The following is a 9,261-nucleotide window of genomic DNA, read 5'->3' as shown; positions in this document are numbered from 1 at the left end:
AGATTTAGAATAGCAATCTATATCTACATATTTTACAGCATGTGATATTCTCTTTTGTTAAGCACTTACTATTTGCATAACATTTGTGAGTGGATCATTTATTTATTTTACTTATTAGATTTTGTCGTGTTCCACTGTCGTTTCCCTGCTAGCTGCCAACAGCACCTTCATTTCAAGGTAATTTATATTCATATTCACCACATTAACAGTCAACAAAGGTGTACAAAATACTAGTCATTTCTTTTCATTTTTTTGGTGACATTGCTGCTTTGAGTGTCTATGTAAGTATCCCTTTAAACTTACTATATAAATGTTAATCATGAGTCATTAGTCATATGTTTCCCTGCTGTTAAGGGTGGCCAACAGCACCTTCATTTCAAGGTAATTTACATTTAAAATTCACCATATTAACAGTCAACAAATGTGTAAAAAATACTAGTCATTTTCTTTTTTAGGTGACATTGCTGCGTTGAGTGTCTCTGTAAGTATCCCTTTAAACTTACTGATTAATGTTAATCAGAGTCATTAGTCATTTCTTTTTAATATCAGTATTCTGTCTGCATGGATCTTGTCTTTATTAACAAGGTTTTGTTAGTAAACACATTACACTGGCACTACAACATAATGTAGTATTGTGGGACAGCAGACTCATCACAGCTTGAAGGAATAGCTAGAATTGTATGAGCTGTGAATAATGCTATATTGTAGCATTTTTTTTTTTTTATCCTCCCTAGTAGATTGGCTCTCTCATTTTGTTAATGTAAGACAAATTGTCACATTTATCAGTTTGTAAGGGCTAATCCACAGCTAGAAACAATGATTTAACTGTTTATGAAAAAAAGTGTGAAAAAACACTTTCCACCCTCAATTGTGTAAGTAACCCTCTTACATATAATTTTAGTTCAAACTATATTACTAGAGATTTTTGTATTGACTGTTGTTATTTATGTAAATGATACTTGCCATTTTGGATTTAACAAAGTAACTGACTTGATTTCTTTCTGTGTTTGTCTGTCTGACCTGCCCTATACTTTCCTCTCCATAACTTTATATCATTCACTCAAACCTTTATCTTGCTTACTAATTGAAAAAAATGCCTCTTCCATTCTTTCTCTTCCAAAACTCATAACTGGCCTGCAAATGCTGCCGCACTGCTTGCTGCTTGCTCGCACTATAAACTGCAAGATGCAAACTCACATCTGCTTCTAACCCTTATGCACCTATGCTTAGCTTGCCAATGCATCTTTTTTTTTAAAAAAGGCCAGTACCCATGATTTTGATCTATGATCATCAATGATACTTCTTGATACACCTTGATACTCAATTACATACTCAATACCACAAAGATTTACACCCATACTCACACCCTGAAAAATCAAACTGTGCTGCATCTTCAGAAATAGTAAGAGAGATTCATTTTTTTGATTAACCTAACTTCAAATCAGTTAATTTACTGTTGTTATATATCAACTGTTGTATTACTGTTGCATATATATATATATATATATATATATATATATATATATATATATATATATACTCTTGTTCTATATTAAATATTTTACTTTTCTGTATATATGATCGCATAAAAAGCATTATCTTTGTGTTCTACTTCAAGTATCAGTAAATATAAAAATTTTTATCCATTCCTCAAACATATTTGCTTGATTGCCAGTGCTGAAACCTCACCATGCCAAGAGAAGGAAAGAGGAGTGAATCTCAGAAACAGCGCAGAAACCTAGAAGCTTCGTGTGGCACCAGTAGCGGTACCAACTCTGTATCAGGTATGATTGATGCAAACCCGTATGTTCTGTCTGTTGCAGCATCCCACTGTCAAAGCGATTCTAGGTACAAGATTTACTCCAGAGGCCATCAGTGTACTTGCAATGCCTTAATGTTCCTAGCTGTCCATAATGAACGTAATGAGTTACTCGGTTTCGATTTAGACCGTACTTTACAGAAAGGTGATCCAGTTTACACTAGTGTCAAAAAAACACTGCTGAGCAAAGGACAATTTGTGGCTAATTTTTTCAACTTTGATGAGCTGCCAAGCACAATTAAGACCAACTCAGCCTGCTACAACATCCTGAAACATCCTCAGAGAGTTGGATTTCTAAAAGATTCACCTGCACTAGGCGAGTATGTAAACCTTGAGAATACTCTGCAATGCCTCAGAGCGGATGTGAGTGACGCGTTGCTGATGTGTGGAGGCTCGTGTATCGCTGTATTCAGAGATCGCTCAGGGAGGTTTGGTTATTTTGATTCTCACTGCAGAACAGCATATGGAATGCCTGATGAAGATGAAAGCACAGGTACGGCCGTGATGTTGACCTTCTTCCGTTTAGAAGACCTGATCGAGAGGCTGATGCTATTGTTTCAATGGTGTTTCGATTTGAGAGACCAGCAACAATTTGATCTGCTGCCTGTATCGTTCTTTAACCGGATAACCGAAAGCAGTGTACGTCCTGAAGTCTCCCGAACTGCTGTGATCTTGATGTACAACCATCTGTCTCTTTTGAGAATAAAGCTCTGTCAAACAATGAACAATGCATGTCTGCTGATGTCTCACAACAGTGTGTCCAAGATCCAGTTCAACAACCATCTGAGACTACCGTTAATGGAGCCACAGCAACTAATGATCAAGCCCAATTGACTCGTCAAGATAAAATGGATGTTCTTACTACCGTCGCTCAGAATCAAGACCAATATAAAAATGTGTCATTCAGTGAACTTTCTCATGGCATGCTGTCAGAGGATCAATTGCCATTGTTGGCTCCAAATCACCAATATACACAATCGACAATCAAGCAGACAGAAAAACTGAACAAGACTCGGAAGCGAAAGGCTTATTATAAAAAAAAAGCAGAAAGAAATGGTTCAGAGGCAAGGTGTTTATGACAAAAAACAGGCTGTACGTAAAGTCTGTGATTATAAAACAAGTAGTGAGTCCAGGCAAAGACTTAAACAAGCTATGAAGAACAAGTATTGGAATAATATGATTTACAGAGAAGAACACAAACAAGCAATGAAAAACAAATATAAAAATATTAATGAATACAGAGAGAGAAAAAAGGCTTATGTAATTAGCAACTACAGAAATAATGAACAATACAGAGGGGGAAAAAAAGAGTAAAATAACCTTAAATTACAGGAATGATGAACAATTCAGAGAGAGACAAAAGAATTATATAATTCAAAATTACAAGAATGATGAACAATTCAGAAAGAGACAAAAGAATTATATAATTCAAAATTACAAGAATGATGAACAATTCAGAGAGAGACAAAAGAATTATATAATGAGAAATTATAGGAACAATGCTAAATATAAGGAGCAGCATATGCAATATCTTGTTGATAGATATTTAAAGGATCCAATTTTTAGGCAAAGGCAAATGGATCATTATACAAACCGATGCAAAAATGATCCTAACTTCTATGAAAAAAGGAAGAACATTTTTAAACAACGTTATCACTGTGATGTACATTTTAGGGCTCGTCAGAAAGAATATAATTTATTCAAATCTAAGAACAAAATATCTGCACTCAAGGTACTTCACACAGTACACTGTGCACAAGACATACAGCACAAATACAAACAAATGTATCTGATGCGCCAGCAAAGAGACATGTTACAAAATACCCAGCCTGACGCAGTACAAGATCCGACTGTGTTAAGAGCCTTACATGTTTTCAGAGATGTTATAAAACAGGGGCCAACTTATATCTGCACATGCTGTGCCAGAGCGCTCTTCTCAAATCAAGTCAAATCATGTGATCGTGAGCGCTATCAGAAGAATCCGACAGTTGCTTCAGTTTGCTTGACTGGAAACTATGTTCAGGTCTGCTCCGAGTGCCCTGATCAGTGTGCCCTGGATCACAGGAAAACAGAGTGGATCTGTCACTGCTGCCATAATACACTATTGAGTAGTCTGATGCCAGACATTGCTTTAGCCAACAAACTTCAGTTTGCTCCCATTCCTCCAGAACTCTGCGATTTGAATGTTCTTGAAAGACACGTTATTGCAAAGTACATTCCTTTTGCTAAGATTGTTACACTACCGAAAGGCCAGCAAAGAGCAATAAAAGGCGCCGTGATTTCTGTTGCATCTGAAGTAGAAACAACAGTGAATTGTTTACCCAGACCAAGAAGTGAATCACAACTGCTTACAGTGAAACTCAAAATACGTCTGTGTTACCAAGGTCACTATCAGTTTCAGACTTTGAACATGCAAAAGGTTTTGTCTGCTTTAAGAAAGCTAAAAGATATCCATTCAGAATATAAAGATATCTTCATTAATGCAGAGCTCTCTGAAGATGACATGTTTAATGAGCATGAACAGTGTGCAAATGACATCAGTGCTCCTGATGAGGAAATGGAAATTGAGAACACTGAAGAACAGGGCAATGAGAATGAACACAATGATGCAAACGATGACACTATTGCAGAAGAGCAATCGAGAGGCCTTGCCTTGGAGACATGTCTTCAGCCCCCAGATCTCGGCCAGCAGCTGTTGTCTTATGATGATGGAATATTTTGCATTGCTCCAGCAGAGAGAAACACTCCTGTAAACACTTTCAAAATTCCTAAACTTGAATCTATGGCATTTCCAGTGCAGTTTCCAGATGGCAAGAACACCTTTGATGAGCCTGGTAGAGCAAAACATGTTTCCCCCAGCAGATACTTTAACTCTAGACTATTCTCTATTGACAATCGTTGTGCGAAGGATACCAACTATGTCTTTTTTGCGCAGTTTGTGACTGAAATGCACATGGCCACATCTAGTATGTCTATCCAGCTGAGGAAAGCAAAACCCATGACCCGTGATGGACGCAGAATAAACTGTTCACTTCTTCAGGACAAGAATGAGTTAGAAAAGCTTGTAATAAATAAGGAAGCTACACGATTCATGCAACCATTAAGAGGGACTCCAGCATACTGGGAGAAATCTCTCCGTGATTTGTTTGCTATGCTGAGACAGCTGGGCACTCCTACATTTTTCTGTACGTTTAGTGCTGCTGAGATGAGATGGCCTGATGTGATCACAGCTATTAAAGCACAACAAGGTGAAACTGTGAACTTTGATGAGTTAGACTGGTCCGAAAAATGTGAAATCCTCAGAAGCAACCCCGTCACAGCCATGCGGATGTTTGAAAAACGAGTTGAAGCCTTGATGAGAGATTTGATCAATTCCCCTGCTCGACCTATCGGTGAGGTAATTGACTTTTTTTACAGAGTAGAGTTCCAGCTACGTGGCTCTCCATACATTCACTGCTTATTCTGGGTGAAAGATGCTCCAGAGTTTGAAAAAGATCAAGATCAGGATGTGTGTGATTTCATTGATAAATACATCTCATGCAAATTACCAGACCCACACAAAGACCCAGAACTACATAAAATTGTAAGTGAAGTACAGATGCACAGTCGTAACCACTCAAAATCCTGTAGAAAGAACAAGAAGCACTGCCGGTTTGGATTTCCTAAACCAGCCATTAACAGGACCATGATATCCCGGCCCAGGCCTCCTCCTGCAGATCAGTCTGATGAAGTGAATGAATCAGAGGAAAGAATTTATACCAGTTTTGCAAAAGAACAGCTACAGAAGGTGTGGGATCTACTGAATGACTCAACTCAGAGCTTTGATAGCATTACACAGCTACTTCATGAAGTAAACATAACTTATGAAGAGTATGAGAAAAATATTGATACTATTTCTACATCAAGTTCAATATTTATGGAGAGACAACCACAGGACTGCTGGGTGAACGGCTATAATCCACTGTTGTTAAGAGCCTGGGATGCAAACATGGACATACAGTTCATTCTGAACCCCTACAGCTGTATCATGTATATTGTCTCGTACATTTCAAAAGCTGAACATGAGATGAGTGATTATCTTAAAAAAGTGATAAAAGACTCAAGCCATGATAACCTGTCTGAACGTGAGTGCATGAAGCAGGTCATGAATGCCTATTCAAAGAACAGAGAAGTCAGTGCTCAGGAGGCAGTCGCTCGCACATGCAGTCTAAAATTAAAATCATCTTCTCGTGCTGTCATATTCATACCTACTGATGACAACGCTGTAAAGATGAGTTTACCGATGAGGTGCTTGCAGACCATGGATGATGACATAGAGACTGTGTGGATGACTGGATTGCCAGACAAGTACAAGGCTAGACCAAACAGACCTGAATTTGTGAACATGTGCATGGCTGAATTTGCAAGTGAATACCGCATTGTTTATGCAGGACAGAAAAAAGGTAAAAATGTTGTGCCACTTCAAAAAAATTTGGGACACATACAGAAAAGAACAAGGGGAAAACCTGCTGTCATCAGATTTGCCCGTTTTTCACAGCAGAAAAACCCAGAAAAATTCTATGGAACTTTTCTAAAGCTTTACTTGCCATATCGCTCAGATGAGCAGCTGAAGTCCACAAGATTTCCGACATATGAATCATTTTTTGCATTTGCTTCTGTAAAACTACCAGGAACTGATGAACTGCAGCGTGTGTACAATATTGTTAACGAAAACTGTGAGAAATATGAAAAGCATAATGAGGCTATTGAACAGGCAATTGAGGATTTTGAACAGAATGGTCCAGTTGAAGATGCATGGACTACACTGGCTCCAGCAAATGAACTGATCCGATTGGAGAGCATATCAGAACGTGAACCCACTGATCCTAATGATGTGAACGAGCAGGACGATATTCCTGAATACACAGCATCTACCTCTGTCAGTAACACAGCTATGCCACTCATGGAAGCTGCCCAACAAAATCATGCACAGATTCGTCAAATGTACCAGAGCTTGAATCAAACACAAGCTTCCATATTTTATGCAGTCCGAGACTGGTGCAAAAGATGTGTCTCTGGTGAAAACCCACAACAATTTCTGTATTTTTTGAATGGAGGAGCAGGAGTTGGTAAATCACACGTTATCAAATCTATATATGAAGAAGCAACCAAGATTTTGCGCAGGCTTCCATGCATACAAGAGCATACTGACATTTCCAAGCCAACCGTACTTTTAACAGCATTCACAGGAACTGCAGCCTTTAACATCTCTGGTAAAACACTGCACTGTCTTCTGAAACTCCCAAGAAGCTTGAAGCCTCCATACCAAGGCCTGGGAAACAGCTTGGATGAAATCAGGGCAGACCTTTCTAATGCACACATTTTAATTATCGATGAAATATCAATGGTGTCAAAACAGTTGTTTGCCTATGTGAACTGGAGACTGCAACAGATTAAAGGAAACCAGAAACCTTTTGGTGGCTTATCTTTATTAGCTGTGGGAGATTATTATCAATTACCACCTGTGGGAAGAGCAAAACCACTCTGTGTGTATGAGGACCATGTGCTGGACTTCTGGACAGATAATTTTCAAATGATAACTATGACACAGATCATGAGACAGAGAGATGATCTTGCATACGCAGAGCTGCTCAACAGACTGAGAGTAAAAAAGAAGCATGAGAAGCTGACTGATGCAGACAGGTGCATGTTAGAAACTGTCATAAGATCCTTCCCTGAAGAGTGTCCCGCTGATGCACTACACATCTATGCAACCAATAAAGAGGTAGACAATCACAACAGTGAAGCCATATCCTCCCGCTTTTCAAATACCATTACCATAAATGCGCATGATTACAAAAAAGATCCCCGAACAGGAGAAATGAAAAGACAAGCGGCACCATTTAAAGGAGACAGTCGTGACCTTATTGACACACTGCAGATCGCTATTGGTGCACGAGTGATGCTAACTAGAAATATTGATGTGGAAGATGGTTTGGTTAACGGCACTTTTGCCAAGGTGGCAAAAATAACAACTCAGACCCGAGATGGATTTGTTCAATTAATTGGTCTTCATTTAGATAATGTGACTGCTGGACAGAAACATCGCAACAAAACACCTGATGGAGATGACAACATTGTCTATATTGAGAGGTCAGAGGAACCACTGAAACGAAAAGGAACAATTCGGAGACAATTTCCCATGAAGCTTGCTTTTGCATGTACCATCCATAAAGTGCAAGGAATGACAACTGATCGCGCTGTTGTATCTCTGAAGCACATATTCGAATCAGGCATGGCATACGTTGCACTTAGCAGAACAACATCACTCAGTGGCCTTCACATTACTGACTTTGATGAAAAGAAAATCTTCTGTGATCCAGAAATAAGTGCCTCCTTGGAGAACATGCCAAAAGCAGATTTTCATAGAATCCAGCCCATCCTACATATCGTACAGGATTCCAACCTTAATTCAGCTCTTAAAATCATTCATCATAACACAGAGGGACTGGAGTGTCATATGGATGATTTAAAATGCCACCATGAGCTTCAATTGGCTGATGTTTTGTGCCTCACTGAAACACACCTGTCAGGCTCAGCTGTTCCTGCACATCTACATCTGGATGGATACACCATGTACAAACGCAACAGGCATGCATCCTACACAAACTATGCACATTTGGCAAACAAGAATGGTGGTGGAGTGGCCATTTATGTGAAGAACAGCTTTCAGGTTTGTCCTCTGATGTACATACAGAATGTTACTGACTTGGAATATTTGGTTTTGAAGATAGAAGCCCCCAAACACGCACTTCTTGCAGTAATCTACAGACCACCAAGTTATAATTTGGCAGAGTTTTTGGCACATCTGAACGCCCTCTTGACATCTCTGGAGATCATCGATTTCAGGCCTCTAATCGTTTGTGGCGACTTCAATGAAGATCAGCTTTCTCATTGCAACAAACCTATTCTCAATTTGTTTGAAGATAAAGGATACACACAGCTAATCAGCACTGGGACAACAGAAAAAAACACTCTTCTGGACCCTGTCTTCATAAGCGGCGCACACGTAAATGTCAGAGCAGGAGTTCTACAGACCTATTACAGCTATCATGAGCCTGTGTATTGTGTTTTAGAATAGATACATCAAATATATAAAAATATGCATCACACATTCAACACTGCTGTAAGATAACATCTTTATTTTAAGAAAAAATAATGCTAATACAAATAAATGTATACCACTAAACGGTTCACATTTTGTCTTCTTTGCGTGTGTGCGTGTGGGAATGTGTTTGATATTGTGTGTGTGTGTGTGTGTTAGATAATGAATGAATGGAGAGTGAATGTCCTTTCCAAGGATCGCCACCTTGACGTGGTGGAAAGGCTTGTGTGTTCCAGTGATCCCAAGAGTGAATCATTCTAGAGTTTTTTTACTCTAGTTTGACTTGCTTAAGGGTGAG

The sequence above is a fragment of the Xyrauchen texanus genome, chromosome 22 (assembly GCF_025860055.1).
Source record: "Xyrauchen texanus isolate HMW12.3.18 chromosome 22, RBS_HiC_50CHRs, whole genome shotgun sequence".
Taxonomy (NCBI): Eukaryota; Metazoa; Chordata; class Actinopteri; order Cypriniformes; family Catostomidae; genus Xyrauchen; species Xyrauchen texanus.
The sequence above is the reverse complement of the archived record's forward strand: the minus strand, read 5'-3'. Positions refer to the sequence as shown.